Below are 16,206 nucleotides of genomic sequence, written 5' to 3' on the forward strand. Positions count from 1 at the left end.
GAGCCCTCTGGTTTGCCCTACAGTTAGTGTCCAGGAATGGAGCATCCTGTCACCCACAGGACAGACCCCAGAGGGTCAGGGGAAGGGTTGGGAGAGCCAGTTTTGTTCCAAGTTCAAGCAGTTACAAGGGAGGAATTAAAAGGCTACATTTGATACATTTTTTAAAGAAAATCTTCCCAGACTGTGACTTTTATCTCTAGAAGTTCAATTAGATGTTTTACATTTTCTATAGGGCACAGGTGAAGGTACACTGGGGCTGTAGAAGAGTCATAGAAAACCTCAGTGCCTGGGAATAGGAAAGGTCCAAAGCCTGGGTGCCCAGAACCACATGTGGAGTCAAGATCATAGCTAGCCATCAGGGGAGGTGGGAGTTCATTCTAGAGAAATTAGTCCTCCCAAGACTAGAAACTGCAAATAACAGAAACCTCCTCTGTCCCCAGCATAAGTTAGCACAGGGACAAAGCCATTGCTATTTACAACCTGGGACCTTGGGAGAATGGGTTGTAGGTGATACAGCCACTTAGAGAAGGCTGAAACTGCTGCCCAACATCAGGAAGTCCTCCATCCTCTGACTTGCTCCACCATTAGCCTATCACCAGAGGAATGTAGAACCATGGCTCATGGTTGGGGACCACAGAACTCTAGCTTACAGGAGGGGACCATAGCTCCAGCTCACGGGAGGAGACCGCAGCTCCAGGCTCACTGGAAAGGACCACAGGTTCAGCTCACAGGAGGAGACCACAGCTCCAGCTCACGGGAGAAGACCACAGCTCCAGCTCATAGGAGGAGACCACAGCTCCAGGCTCACTGGAAAGGACCACAGGTTCAGCTCACAGGAGGGGACCACAGCTCCAGCTCACGGGAGAAGACCACAGCTCCAGGCTCACTGGAAAGGACCACAGGTTCAGCTCACAGGAGGAGACCACAGCTCCAGCTCATGGGAGGGAACCATAGTTTCAGGTCCACAGGAGACAATCACAGTTCCAGGCTCATAGGAGGTGTCATAATTTCAATTATACTGATTCCTACTATTTTCTTATCTACATTTTCTGTCCATATAATTATACTTGTGTTTAAGATAGGGCATTTTGGCTTCTGTGCCGCAAACAGAGGCAACAGTTACTTGTTGACTTAAATTTCTGGATAGAAGGACATCAGTATTGGAGAAAATCACTTTTAGTTTTTGCTTAAAGAGACAGATGAGTGTTTTCTTTCTCATGGTCAAGTGTCTGCTGTTTTCACATCTTCCTCCATGGCCAGGGGAACAAGTAAAGAGACATCTTATTGGAGTCACATTTTAAGTCCTCCCACGGCCCATCACACCTCTGCCTCTCCAAGCCAAGATCTACCATCACCACCACTGCTCTGGCACCTGCGGCCACACTGCTGCCGTCTTGGCTCTCTAAATCGTTTTCTTTCTTACCGGTCAAGTCCTGAGTTCAGAATTTTGAGATCATCATAGAAGCACCTCTTTCTTCTGGCTCACCCAGGATCTGCAGTACACTCTGCAACCATCACCACACCTCCAGGAACACGCATGTCTCAGCTGCAACACCACCATGTCACCTGGCCTCATGCCGGACAGAGCCTCAGAACCCAGGCCAAGCCAGGAGCAGTGGCTCATGCAGCAGGATCAGGCGGTGTGAGGTGGAGGCCACACAAGCATCTACATTTGATTCTTTTCTACCTCTTGCTAGTCACTCCATTGTACTCTGCAACACAAACATCTATACAAGCTGAACATTTTTTTAATACAGGATCTCTCTGTGCAGCCCTAGAACTGGATACATAGACCTCTCCACATTCATAGAAAGCAGTGGAGTGGAAACCAATTGCTTGCAAAAGGCCAGTCTTCAGTGTTCTGGAAACCAGGGGGTGGGGTGCCCTACAGGGGACTGGGCCCTGTGCAGTGTGGAGGGCCTGCGGCCATACTGTAGTCCAGATCTGCAAGGGGGCCTTTACAGCACCCCCTGCTGGCTCTGGGAAAGGATCCCATTATTCCCCTCCTGCCAGTTCCTGGAAGCTTTGCTTAGGAGCTGTCCATCCCAGGGAATCCTGTCTCCTGCTTCCCAGTGCTGGGATTACAAGTGTGTGACACCCACCCAGCTTTTTTATGAGATACTGGGAATCTAACTCAGGTCTTCATGCTTGTACAGCAAGCACTTTACTGACTGAGCTATCTCTCCAGTTCCTTTTTTGTACAACATCTCATCCTTTTTTGAGATGGGATCTTACTTGTAGCCAAGGCTGGGTTTGTACTCAAGGCGATTCTGCTTCACTCTCCCCAGGGTTGAGATTTCAAATCTGCCACCTTCTGCTTTTAGAGAATTTTGCTTTAAGAATTAAATTTGTGGGGCTGGAGAGATGGCTCAGCAGTTAAGAGTACTGGCTGCTCTTGCAGATGGACCCAAGTTTGATTACCAGCACCCACATGACAGCTAATAACCAACTGTAACTCCAGTTCCAGGGGATCCAACGCCCTCTTCTGACCTCTTCAGGCATTGTACAGGTGGGTGCACTTATACGCATGCAGGTCAAACACTCATAGACATAAAATAATAAGTAAATTTTTTTTTAATTAAAAATAGCTGGTCGTGGTGGTGCATGCCTTTAATCCTAGCATTTGGGAGGCAGAGGCAGATGGATCTCTGTGAGTTCAAGGCCAGCTTGCTATACATAGCAAGTTACAGGCCAGCTGAGACTACGGGGAGACCCTGTCTCAAAAGACCAAAAAAAAAAAAAAAATTAAAAATCAAGAATTAAATTTGTGCTGGGCATGGTGGCACAGGCCTTTGAACCCACTCAGGAGGTAGAGGCAGGCAGATCTCTGTGAGATCTAGGCCAGCTTGGTTTACAGAACAAGGTCCAGGCCAGCTGGGGCTTCAGGGAGAGCCCGTCTAAATAAATTAAATAAATAAATAAATAAATAAATAAATAGCCCGTCTCAATAAATAAATAAATAATAAATAAATACATAGATACATAATAAATAAATGAAAAGAGAAAAGAACTTGAATTTCTTTTAACAGGAAGCCTTGTATCTGTGAGATTCTGGGCCTACCAGCAGATATCCACAAGGGTTCATGCAGATCTTTCACAGCTGCAGGTCCCCCCAGTGGCTCCCAATTCCCTTTGCCTCATCACTACCTCCTCTAAGAAGTCTCCTGTGCTGGTTAGTTTTAAGTGTCAGCTTGATATACCCTGAGAAGTTACTTGAGGGATTGCCTGCATCAGAATTGCTGGATCATCTGGGCATGATGGTGCCCATCTTTAATCCCAGCACTCGGGAGGCAGAGGTAGATAGATCTCTGTGAGTTCAAGGCCAGCCTGGTCTACATGAGTGCCAGGCCAGCTGAGGCTACAGGGAGACCCTAAAGACCAAAAAGAATGGCTGGATCGGACTGGCTTGTCTGTGGAGGAGGATTGTTTGACTGTTCGTTGAGATGGGAAAACCCACCCCAGATGTGGGTGACACCATTCCCTAGGCTGGACCCTGAACTGTGAACTGTGAGAGGGAAGAAAGCTAGTGAGCATAAACAGCAGACACTAGCCTCTGCTCTTGACTACAGATGTCAAGTGACTAGCTGCTTGAAAATGACGGGATCATAAGCCAAACAAACCCTTTCTCCCTTGTGTTGCTTTGGGTCAGAGTGTTTGTCACAGCAACAGAAAAGAAACTAGAACATGCCCCCATCAAACTACTCACTCAGTTTCCCTTTCTTGGGACTCCCAGAGTGCTTTGTATACCAATTGATACTAAAATGTTCTAGAATATTTGAAGTCCTAACTCTGATCACTTCCAACCCCTCACTGGCCTCTGATAGAACTCTTGGTGTGCAGTCCCCCAGTCTGCTCAACTGAGGACACTCAGAGTCTCATTTGTTCAAGAAACACCTGCCTACTGCCTGCTGTTGCTTGGCACTGGGGTCTCAGGGCAGCTGGCCAGCCAATGTCCTTCCTCTCAGACATCTTTGCTGTCCTTCCACTGTTGAAGGGTCCGGCTAAGTTACAACCCTTGGGAACCTCCCATTTCCTGCCTGGGTATGGTGTCGCACACCTGAGATCCCAGCACTGGGGATGTGGTGGCAGGAGGATCAGGAACTCAAGAGCAGACTAAGCTACATAGCAAGTTCAAGGCCAGCCCAGGCTGCCTAAGACTTTGTCTCAAAAAGCAAAAATCTGAATGAAGCCAAGCTCATGGCTCATATCTTTCATTCTAATACTCAGGACACTGTGGCAGGAGGATTGTGAGTTGCAGGCCAGCCTCTGCTACAAAGAGAGAAACCCTGTCACAAAGAAAACAATCAACAAAGAAAGCAGGAAATGAGGTGGATGGGGCCTGCCTAGGGGGGCCGGCTGTCTTGGGAGTCATCAGTTCCATCCCACAGGGTTCTCTGGGAGTTCCTGCTTGGTGGCCCCTGTGTTCATGCTCATGGCCCTGGAGCTGGCCTATCATACTCTGGTCTGACCCTGGAGTCTCTGCCAGAATACCCTGTTCCCCTGGCTCTGACATGTGGCCTGGGCCTTGTGTTCCCCAGGTAGTGGCCCAAGGGGTCTTTCTGAGGTGCCATCCACTGTGAGCTTGCCCTAACTTAACTACACAGGTGGCTTTTCCCCACTCTGAGGACAAAGTCCCTCCAGGCCTCAGACCTCTGAGTAATTCCAGGATTGGCCACTGGGGGGCGAGCTGTGCCCGCAGGATGCTCAGAGGCTCCTCTGTTCCTTGGATTTAGAGTATTGTTTTTAACTTGAGCTCAAGCCTGGTGTCCACAGCCTGGCTCAGAAATGGTAACCTTGAGGAGCTGTGTTTTATGTGTGTACCAAAGCCCCACTCCTCCCTGCCTCAGAAACATTTCCTTAATAATCTCCACATTTTCAAAGAGTCTTAGGAGAAAGAGCAAGGCTCTAAGCTCAAGTCTAGGGCTCACAGTATTTATTGGTCCTTAGACTGCTATGTGAGGGGTTCTGGCCTAGGAAACTGGTTACCGCTGTTCTGATCTCTGCTCCAGTAGCTGGGCTGCCTTGGAGCAGTTCTGAACGTCTCTGAGCTCACCACTGCCAGCTCACTAGAGGAGACTGAAAATCTCAGTGGCTATGCAAATTTCTGAGGGTACCTGTGAAGGTGAAACAGGAAATGTGGGCATAGTAGCACAGCCCTGTGACAAGGTAGAGTGGGGGGCCTGGTAGTTTGAGGCAGGACAGTTATGAATTTGAGGTCAACCAGGACAGCATAGCAAGATCCCAGCTATAAATAAATAAATGGAAATATGAGCTATCACTCCAGAGCTGGGACTACAGTGAAAGCCCAGCATACAACAGACAACTATTAGGCACCTGCTGTGTACAAGGGGAGCACTTGTACCTTTGAGGGACAGTGGGTGAGAAGAGAAGCTTGCTGGCATGGGGAGGGTCTCCCACTGAAGAAGGGGCACTGTGCTTAAAGGTTCCCCTGCAACATTTATGAAATGTTGCTAAGAAAGAGCCATGCGCTTCCCTGGGGCCTGCAGAGGGGTGAGACCCCACTCATCCCTACATCCATCTGCCCACCCCCAGGGTGACTGGGGCATGAGAAGGCAGAGGGAAAGTAGTCATCAACAACCCCAGTGGCAGCCAGAGTGACAAAAGAAGCCCTCGCTACTGCTCAAAGGGCACATTTCATGAGGGCCCCACTGGTTCCCGGTGGGTCTTTTACAGATCAGAAAACTGGTTACCAGCATGTGGCTGGACCTTTCTGGGCTGGAGCAATGTGTCTTCCAGTGGCTTCTGTGGGCCACTGCCCTGGGGTCTCCTGCCTGCTCCTTACTGCCCTGTGTGTTTGCAGGAAGTATGTACTGGGCTCAGGGTATAAACCTGGGATGTGAGGCAGAGAATCAAACCACTTGCCAGTTGAGATTGAGGCAAGTCCTTCTGAGGAAGGAGTGACTTGGTAGTCACATGGTCCCTTTGTCTTACTCTGTAGACCCTAGGCTCCCAGGCTATGTACTGGGCCTGTGGGCCTGTGGGCACATCAGCCTCTTAGCTGAGTATGTGGAGAATGGGCAGGGCAGGACTTGGAGCAGCTGCAAGTGTGGGGAACAGCCACCAGGGGCCACTGTGGGTCCAGCCTCAGGAGAGCCTGGGACCAGTGTACAGTGTCCTCAGCCACCCTGGGCCTCTACAGCAGCCCTGGGGCTGAGCAACATCTATTTTTGAGATTCTGGACATGCTAAAAGTAAAAAATGAAAAAAATTGATGAACTATGGCTGCACAAAATATACTGTTTATATATATATATATATATATATGATATTTCCCCTCACACAAATGCCATATGTAATTCTATGAAGTCACCGGCTTGCAGAACTCACAGGCAATATCCAGGGAAGTAGTGATTGTTCTGTTGTTTCCTTGAGGCCAGGTATTGGGATAGAACATCAAGCTCAGTTCCAAAGTGGACACAAAAGTCTAGTTGACTTTTTGGCTTCCCAATTTGATGCCCATCCTGATAAGAACTTGGAGTGCCCAGAAGATATGAAACTGCAGATTCTGGGGTCTGAAGAGATGCTCATGCAGAGGACCCAACTTCAGTTCCCAGCATCCACACTGGGCAGCTCATAGATCCCTGTAACTCCAGCTTCAGGGGATTCAACATTCTCTTCTGGCCTTCATAGACACCTACACTCAAGTGCACATACCTACGCATAGACACACACATAAATAAAAGAACATAACACAAAAATTGCAGATTCTGGAGGCTGGAGAGATGGCTCAGCGGTTAAGAACAATGATTGTTCTTGCAGAAGACCCGGGTTCAAATCCCAGCACCCACATGGCAGCTAACAACTGTCCGTAACTCCAGTCCCAGGGGATCCGACAGCCTCTTCTGACCTCTGAGGGTACTGCACAACACAGTGCACTTATCTACATGCAAGCAATACATGCATACACATAAAATAAAAATAATAAATTTTTAAAAATTTTTGCACACCTGTAGTCCCAGCACTTGGGAGGCAGAGGCAGGTGGATCTCTGTGAGTTCAAGGCCAGCCTGGACTACATAGTGAGTTCCAGGACAGCTGGGGCTTATAGGGAGACCCTGCTTCAAAAAGACCAAAAAAAATTTTTTTTTTTAAATTTAATTGCAGACTCTGGCCACACTCCTACTCAGTGAGATCAGAACTGTGCCCTGGAATTTGCGTTCCTGAGCTTCTGACATTAATTGAGCATTTGCTGTGTAGTAGGTAAACTCTCTCCTGTTTAGTAGTTTGTATCAAGATCCAGGGGAAGTGCTAATGTTACCATCATCCTCATTTTACTGATGGGGAAACTGAGGCACAGAGAAGTTAGGTATAGTCCATGGTCTCCTGGCTGGTAAGAGTGCAAGGTGGCATCCCAGCAGCCTGGTCCAATGCATTCTGCCTGCATACTCCTCTGTGTGTGGCAGCCGGGACCCCCCACTATGTGGGCTCCCATGGCTTTGACCTTTTCTGAAACTAGGGACTGGCCCTTAGGAGCCCAGCTTAGAGGAACTTTTCCTACCTTGGTCAGTAAGCATAGCAGGTGGGGAGGCTGGAGGCCTTGAGAAACATGGGGAGAAAAGGTCACAGACTTGGGTCCCAAATTGAACCCCAGCTCCATCTAGAAGGAACTCTGCTTACCTGGCCAGGCTCATCCCAGGTGAGTGATGGGCAGAGTGGGAGAGTGCTCTTCTCCCAGAACCCACCACAGGATGTGGGAGACAGCAGGAGGATGGGAGAGAATTTAGGGGTTGAGTATACTGCTTCAGGGGGTTGTCCACTCTGAGGTTTGGGGAGCCAGGCTGGAGAGAAGGCAGATGGCACTATCTTGGGGCGGGGCCATCCTGGGGTCAAGTGGAGTGGTGAGATACTTCAAGTCCTGTGATTTGTGGGTGACAGTTTATATGACTCCCACTCATAGGGATGTCGTGGAGGCAAGAGGGGCTTGTGACATGGCCATGCACATTTCTCCAAGCTGCAGGTCACCTGCATCCTCTGCCTTACTTAGGAAATGAGGCTCTACCGCCCCTCTCCCCTCAGTTTCAACACATGGATCTGTACAATTTGGCCCTGGGCTGCAGCACAGAGCCCCTCTGGCCTCTAGGGTCCTCCCTCTGTGTCTGTGGCTGCTGTCTGCCCTTCCCTAGCCCACAGGAATGTCTTCTGTTCTGAGGACAGGGACTATGCCATGACATACCAGCCTCCCTGGCCCGGCAGTGTGCAGCATTTGGCCCTGTGGTCTTAGTCTGTGGCAGTGGCAGCTGTTTGGGGGAAGGACATGGTTTCCCTGTGACATCAGCCTTGGAACACAAACAGGCAGGGGCAGGAGGCCAGTACTGTGGCTGGAGGCTGGACGCACTGTGTCCCCTGGGCAAGGTGCTGTGATCATACCAAGCCCTTGGTTATCAAGCAGGAATGCCACTTCCTGCCCCACCCACTGTGAAGTCCTGAGGAGGTGGGTGAGAGGGACATTTATGCACATTACACCATGAGCAGTCAGAACAGATGTGGCACTGAGTGTGGTACAAACCCTCTGACCTGGTTAACACGGAGCCCACCCCAGTCCCCACCTGCCTTGCTGGGCTGCAGTAACACACTTCACCAGCAGGTGCCACTGTTGGCCATATAGCAGGGCCCATGGGCCCTATAGGCTTCAGTGAAGGGATTCCAACCCAGGGCTGAAGTAACAGAAACCCAGAGGCCAGGGGCTGGGGCATTGCAGGTAACTTATATAAGGTGGGAAGGGAAGGCATATGGAGCCCAAATGCTGGCCAGAGAAGATGCCTGTGGGTAGCATGTGGGGTTCTGGATAATGCCATCTTTCTAATCAGACTGTGTGGTACCTGAGCACCTGGCTTTGCTTTTATCACCCTGATTGTTGTCTTGGGGTGGGCAAAGCAAAAGGTTGTCATAACTTCAAGGCCAGCCTAGGCTACAATTCTCTGCAGAATTAATTTCCCAAAATAAAAAAAAAATTTAAATCAATGCCTGTCCCTCAGCATCAGACATCAAAACCTTTCTCAGGACAGAGGCAGCAGGTGAAAGGATGAGATCTGAGATGCACAGGGAACCGGCAGCCCAGCCTGGGGTCCTCACCTCTTGTTACCCCTTGTCCTAGTTTGTTCTCCATTGCTGTGACAAAATACTCTGACCACTACCAACTTGGAGAGGAAAGGATTTATTTGTCTTACATCTCCCAGGTCGCAGTTCATCAGGGAGCCCAAGGTAGGAACTCAGGGCAGGAACCTAGAGGCAGGAGCTGGAGCACAGGCCATGGAGGAACGCTGCTTACTGGCTTGCTCCCCTGCCCCCCTGCTCAGCTTGCTTTCTTATGCAACACAGGCCCACCTGCCCAGGGGTGGCACCACCCACAGTGGGCTGGGCCCTCCCACATCACTCATCAAGAAGATGCCCCTCAGACATGGCCACAGGCCAGTCCAATAGAGGCAATTCCCCAACTGAGGCTCCCTCAACCCAGGTGTGTCAAGTTGACACTAAAGCTATCCAGCACACCTCTACAGCTTCAGCACACACCGTCTTTGAGCCAGGACGCTTGAGGCCCTCCTCAGTCATTCGTCCCCCTCATTTGTGAGACCCTCAACTATTGGCCCGGTGACTACAGCAGGGCAGAGAGGAAGCACCAAATGAGCTATTTATGGACTATCTTTCCAGCCTTACTTGCATATTACAATTAAGAGATAATGTTAGTGGAATAGAGCGTTGTTACTGGGTAACAGCTTCTTGCTGCCTCAGAAATGTCATGGCAAAGTCACAGATATATTAAGCATTAAGGTTGGTGGGAAGAAGGGACATTTGTTTTTATAGCGGGCACACTGATTCTGGGACAGGCTGCATCTCAGAAGTGATGGATGTGAGCAGTTGGGTCTACTGGAGGGGAATCTTGCTGGTGGGGGGAGGCCAGTTGGGACTTGAGGGATGCTGCCTGGCCAGGGGGCCAGGCTTCATGGGGTTGGCATGAGAGGGAGGACATGGGTGCCCTCTGTGTCCTACAATCAGCAGACCCACTCTCCACTGAGGCCTCGAAGGTGGCCAGGCACCCTGGCTCCTGATCAGGCAGTGTGTTGTCTACAGCTGAAGAGGCTGCCAGCTGGCTGGTTCCCCTTCCTGCCACCACGCTGTCTCTTGGGAATCGGGTTGCTGGGGTGTCCTTGGACAACCTCAGTTTCTGCCTTGCCACCCCAGAGCCAGCTAGCCTTGAGAGGGCAGTGGTGACTTAGTGACTGCAGCATCCACTCTGTGGTGTGGCTGAGGGCCCCTGTGACTAAGGCCTGGAGTCACCACTTGCCTGGTTGATGTTGCTTCTGCCCCGGGTCCTTGTCAAGCACACATCTGTTCCCAGCTGATCTAGCCTGGTCTCAGCACACCTGGTCCCTATAGCTCCTGCCACTCCCCCCACATCCCATCAGGCTGGCCACACCCCCCCTGCAGCAACTCCTCCTTCAGAAAGCACTCTGCCTCCAGCACCCTTCTAGAGCCTCCCCAACACTTAGTCCCCTCTCCTAAGCACTTACCATAGTTGCTCCCCGACTTTGCTTTTGCACCGGTGGGGATGGAACCCAGGGCTTCATGTGTGCTAGGCAAGCATGCTTCACTAGCTACCCTCAGTTCCCTTTCCTAACTGAGGGTCCCACGGGGACCTGACTGGCAAGCCTTCCCAAGACACAGAATGGATGTTCCTGAGTATGTTGGAACAGCTAAACAAGGGGAAGGCAGATGATGGCCTTTATGTGGTTTGTATTAGTCACCAACTGGCAGATGGTGCTGCATAACAGGTTACCCCAAATCCCAATGACAGAGACAACAGTGATGTATTTGGCTCCTGTTTCTGTAGGCCAGTGAGAGAGGCTGGGGTTTGCCTGGTTGTGTCTGTCTCAGGTGGAGTTGTTCACACATCCTTGGGGTGATTGGCAGCTGGTTGCACCTTCCCAAGGGGGCTGGTTGCCTGCTAGCTGGGGCCTCACCAGGGTCACAGGCCTGACACATACATGACCAGGGACAGTGGATCAGTGTCCAAGTGTGCTGACACCCACCTACCACCAGATTCCTAACTGAGCTGTCCATCAGTGGACAGAACAGTCACCTGCCCCAGAGATGCTGGGCCCAAAGCAGGCCCAAGCTGTGGCCCCTCCGGTGCTTCTACGATTGCTGGCACAATGCTCAAGTCTCCTACCTGATACTTGCCAAGCAGCTATCCCATCCTGGGCCCTGCCTCAGATGCTGGGGGCAGTGGCAAGTGGAGCCTTGCACCTGGGAGGTCGCAATTAAGTGAGGAGTGCATTTCATGGTGTGACCTGGCTGCCAGGCACACACATACCCGATGGTCACATCCTTGTCCAGTGCAGCCATGGAGCTAGTCAGTGTGAGGGCAGAAACAGGGCTGGGGATGGCTCTGTGGTGCTGCCCTGCCATGGGCTCAGTCCTTCTTTCACAAAACAGACAGCACATTGCCCGTCCCTCATTTTAGGGATACAGTCTGCACACAGAAGTAATGAGAGCTGTGCTTAAGAGCCCTTGTACTAGTCAGCACCCGTGTCACAGTGGGTAGCACACATGCTCAGGCTTCACACATATCTCCAGGGGATGGGAAGCACATTACACAGAGTGACCACTGAGCCCAGGGGAACTTCCTAGACAGGGGAACCCCAGCCACAATGGGCAGAGGGAAATATGACAATGAAGGGTGGCTGTTTGAACCACTGAGTGTAGGACTCTTTTGTTATGCAGCACTTTGAGGTAGACACTAACTGATACACCCTGTGACTGGTAAATGTTATTAGTAGCCTCATTTTATAGGCAAGAAAGCTGAGGTCCAAATTGATGAGAAAAGTGACCAAGTGCCTGTAGCAGAACCCAGACAGGAACCCAAATGCATGGGCAGGACTCTGAGTCAGGTGAGGTCACATGTCTACAACATGGCTGGACACAGGAGGGAGCCATCCCACCCCTGTGCACTGAGAGTGTCAGAGGAAGGCTTTTCTGAACACAAGGCTGCTTGCATTCATTTTAGGGGTGCAGTCTGCACACAGAAACAGTACTGTGCTTGTTTGACTGGCCCTTAAGAGACCTTGTATTTGCCTGCGCCTCGGTCACAGTGTGCGATCCAAATCCCCAGGCTTCACGCACGTATCCATCCTCAGCCCAAGGCACACCACGGCAGCTCTGTGATCCTCCACCAAGTCCCCAGGCCATGGCTGTTCCCGGCCTCCCACGCTCTGCAAGGCCCTGAGAAGATCAGATGTGATTTATTCCTGGCGCCGGCCTGTGAGGTGCTCTGCCGGAACAATAAGTTAGGAGGCCATTTATCTTGCTGGCAGCTTCTGATAAAACAAGCGGCTGGACAGACAGGCCACTAACGAATGCGGCAGCCAGGGCTGATCATTTAGAAAGCTGGAGACCTTGAAATTGACTTTGATTGAAGGGGTTTGAAGAAAGGGGCTTACAGGGCTGGGTCAGGGGGAGACCCCACCTCCAGGGAAAGTGTGCTGAGGCACCATGTGGCTCACTCTGGCTGTCTCCCGAGCCTCTCTGTGTGTGACTTTGGGTAAATGGATGGCCTGGCCCCAGCTTTGCTTCCTCTAGCTCAAGAGGAATGTGTGTCAGTCAGCACAGGCAGGGTAACTGTGGTAACACAGAGCTCCACAGACTGTTCACTTGGGCTCCGGGTGTGCTGTGGATCAGCTGGGGTTGATTTGAACAGTGCCCCTCTCTCTACAACCAAGGCTGAAAGGACATCTCTCTGTGGACTGCTGGCTGAGTCCACACAGGGGCTGTTCCATCTCTAGCTTACGTTCACATTTGTGTGTGTGTGTGTGTGTGTGCGTGTGTGTGTGTGTGTAGAGGCCAGAGGTCAATGTTGGGTGTCTTCCTCAATCACTCTCCATCTTATATTCTGGGCCACTCTCTCACTGAACCACAGCTCACTGATCCCCAGAGGCTGCTGACCATCCAACCCCAGGGGTCTACCTGTCCCTGCTGCCCAGCACTGATTACAGGTGGGCACTGTCATGTGGGTGTTGGGGATCTGAACTCAGATCCTCTTGCCTTCAAGGCTGGCACTCTACTCACTGAACTGTCTCCCCAGCGGCATATTCTTGCCAAGCACCTACTGTGTGCCTGGAGTTATGCTCTGTTCAGGAAGCAGCACCTCAGAGTGGCAGGTCTGATGCAGTCAGCACAAAACACTGTCAGTAGGGGGGCAGACAGTGACCTGGTGTGTTCCGGGTACTGAGATGGAACCAGGGCCTCGTGTATGCCAGGCCAGTGTTCTGCCACCCAGACAGGCCTTCTCAATCCCTGGGTTCCGATTTCTTCCTAGAAGGGGCTGACATCACTTCTGCTCACACCCCATTGGTCTAGACTGGTCACATGGCCACCCCTGACTTTTAACAAGGTAGGGTAGGGCTTGCCAGTCCTATCATCAGCAGGAAAGCCAGCAGGCTCAGTACCGCTGTGCAGGGCTTCCTCAGGCCCAGGGCTAATCCAAGCCATATTTCCCAGCAAGACTTGCCATGTCTTTCCATCTGTTGGGGGATTTACTCCTCAAAAGACAAACCAGACCAGTGTGGAGACCCTGGGCCCTGGTGCCTCTTACCTGACTTTATCCCCAGTAATTCTTGGAGTCCTTGGTATACAGCAAATGCTCAATAATTGTGTGTTGTGACTATGAAATGACTCACCCGGCCCCAAGTGCCCTGGAGAACTTCAGCGGTTTGATGCTGAGCCAGTCTGTCTCTCACCAAAGTGCTGGCTGCCTGCCTAGCCCAAACCAGACCCCTCCCACTGCTCCCGGTGAAGAGGAAGGCACTTGCCACCGGCTTCTTTACCCAAAAGCTCTGCCTGCCTCTCTACCCTGTAATTTCTTCTCCTGTACTCAAAGATGGCATCCAGCCCTTTTTTTGAATTTTGTTTTTGCCAGACCAATAGGAGAAGCTTCTAGAGGATAGTTCACTTATATCTGCCTCTTGCCTGTCTCTCAGGGTACAGGTTCAGCTGCCCTGACAAAGAACCGTGTGCTCTGGTTAAAGCAGAGAGGTTTCCCTCTGACCACCTGGGCCAGAGAGAGCTGGAGAGCTGCCTGCCTTTGTTTGTCACCCCTGGATGAAGTCCTTCCTTGAAGAGTGGGAGTAGCTGGGGTAGGGAGAGGCAAGGGCCCAGGATCCTGTGTTGGGGAGGGATGGAGACTGTGTGCAGTAGGAGGTGGAGACAGGATCTGAGTTCAAGTGTTCAGCCACTGGGCATGCCTGAGCCCCTGGTTCTGGTGTCACCCAAAGAGGCAGGCCTGGGGACTCATGTGCCATGTGGGGGAGGTCCACCCCCACCTAGGCCAGGCAGGCTGTAGGCTCCTGTCCCAGGCATTTCAGGGTCCCAAGTGATCATCCTGGGGCATTTAGTGTTTACCTGGTGATGCTGAGGTGGAATGGTCCTCAGTCCTGGGGGTAAGGGTCTGAGAATGATGCTGAATCAGTGGGGAAAAACCCAAACCAGGACCAGGCTTATGGTCCGTGTGAAGCCCTGGGTCCTGGATAACCCAGCTTTACTGAGGAAACTGGGCTCAGAGAGGTCAAGTCACTGCCCTGTGGATGCACGGCATGGCTGCACTTAATAAAACTGGGATTTGGACCAGGCCCCTGACCTGCAGACCTAGGGCAGGCTGCTGGGTTATCTGGCTAGGATTGGCCTTACAAACACTTCGTGAGGATGGACACAAGGCGAGAAGGGGGAACTGGGGTGGGAGAGAGTTCTGGATGTTCAAGGAGATGGATAGTTGTGAGATATGACCTCCATTCTAGGAGGTCGATCAGGTTTGTTCAGCAGAACATTCTAGAAAGTTCTGGAAATCTGTTAGAGGCTAGCATCCATGAGTAGCTCAGAAGCAATGGACTTGTTTCCTAAACCAGGGCCCACTCTCCTCATGCTATGCCAGGCTGGGCTGGAAGCTGCCTCTGAGTTCCTGTAGGTGCCTGTCCGGGATACTTTGTGCAGTGGTCTACTCAGCCCCCTTTGGTCCAGGCCAGTCAATCACTTCCCTGAGCCTTGGTACCCTCGCTTGAGATGGGGTGTGAAAGAGAGGCACAGGCGTTTATGTTCTGTTCCTTTTCATGGATGAATAGTACCCCACAGTACAGGACCATGTTGGTATAATCATTCCTTGGGGTAACGTTTGGGTAGTTTTCCATTTTGGGCTACTGCGAGGGACACTCGCATGAACATTCACGATCAGCTATTGAGTGGATGCTGCATGGCTGTATTTCTCTTGAGACCACTGACCCTTGAGGTCCTAGCTTGCTTTTTCTGTTGGCTATAATAAAACACTGACCAAAACCAACTTGGGGGCAGGAAAAGGTTTATATGGCTTATGGTCATAGTCCATCATCAAGGGAAGCCAAGGCAGGAACTCAAGACAGGAACCGAAGCAGAGACCATGGAAGAACACTGCTTGCTGGCTTGATTCCCCTGGCTTGCTCAGTCATTTTATACAGCCCAGGTCCTCCTGCCCAGGGATGGCACCACCCAGAGTAGGCTGGGCCCTCTCACATCAATTAGCAACTAAGAAAATGCCCCACAGACAGGGCCACAGGCCAATCTGATAGAGAAAATTCCCTAATTGAGGTTCCCCTTCCCCAGATGACTCTAGTTGGTGTCAAGTTGACAAAAACTAACCAGCACAAGGCTGGATCATTCTTTCTGGTGGCTCTGCCCTGCCCAGCCCTGGCATCCCTGCCAGAGGCCAGGAGCTCGTTCCCTACCAGTTGCAACAACCAAAAATACCTGCAGAACCTACAGGCATTTGTCCCTGGAGGCAATGTTGCCGCTGGCCAGAGTAGGATTAAAACACAGAACTCTGGATGACACATCACACAAAACTCTGCCAGGAAGCTGCAAACCCATTCTGTATGGGTTCCTGGGTCCAGGTTCTCAGAGCAAGATCCTCAGACGCAGCAGCATCCCCTGGAGACCAGTCAGAGCCCTGGGCCCTGTGGGTCACATGCTCTGGGTGGCCCCAGGATTCCCACAGCCCTCTGAGAGACTCTGAACAAGCACAGCCTGAGAATCAGCTGGTGTGCTCCCGCAAACACGTGCGGACAGAAACCTTTCTTGAGAACAGCAGGGAAGGAATAGGGTGCCAGGCCTAATGGATGCATAGATGTGTACTTACTAAACTGAGGACAGCCAGGAGAGGATGTGGGAAC

The sequence above is a fragment of the Nannospalax galili genome, unplaced genomic scaffold (assembly GCF_000622305.1).
Source record: "Nannospalax galili isolate Female #2095 unplaced genomic scaffold, S.galili_v1.0 scaffold218, whole genome shotgun sequence".
NCBI classification, from domain to species: domain Eukaryota; kingdom Metazoa; phylum Chordata; class Mammalia; order Rodentia; family Spalacidae; genus Nannospalax; species Nannospalax galili.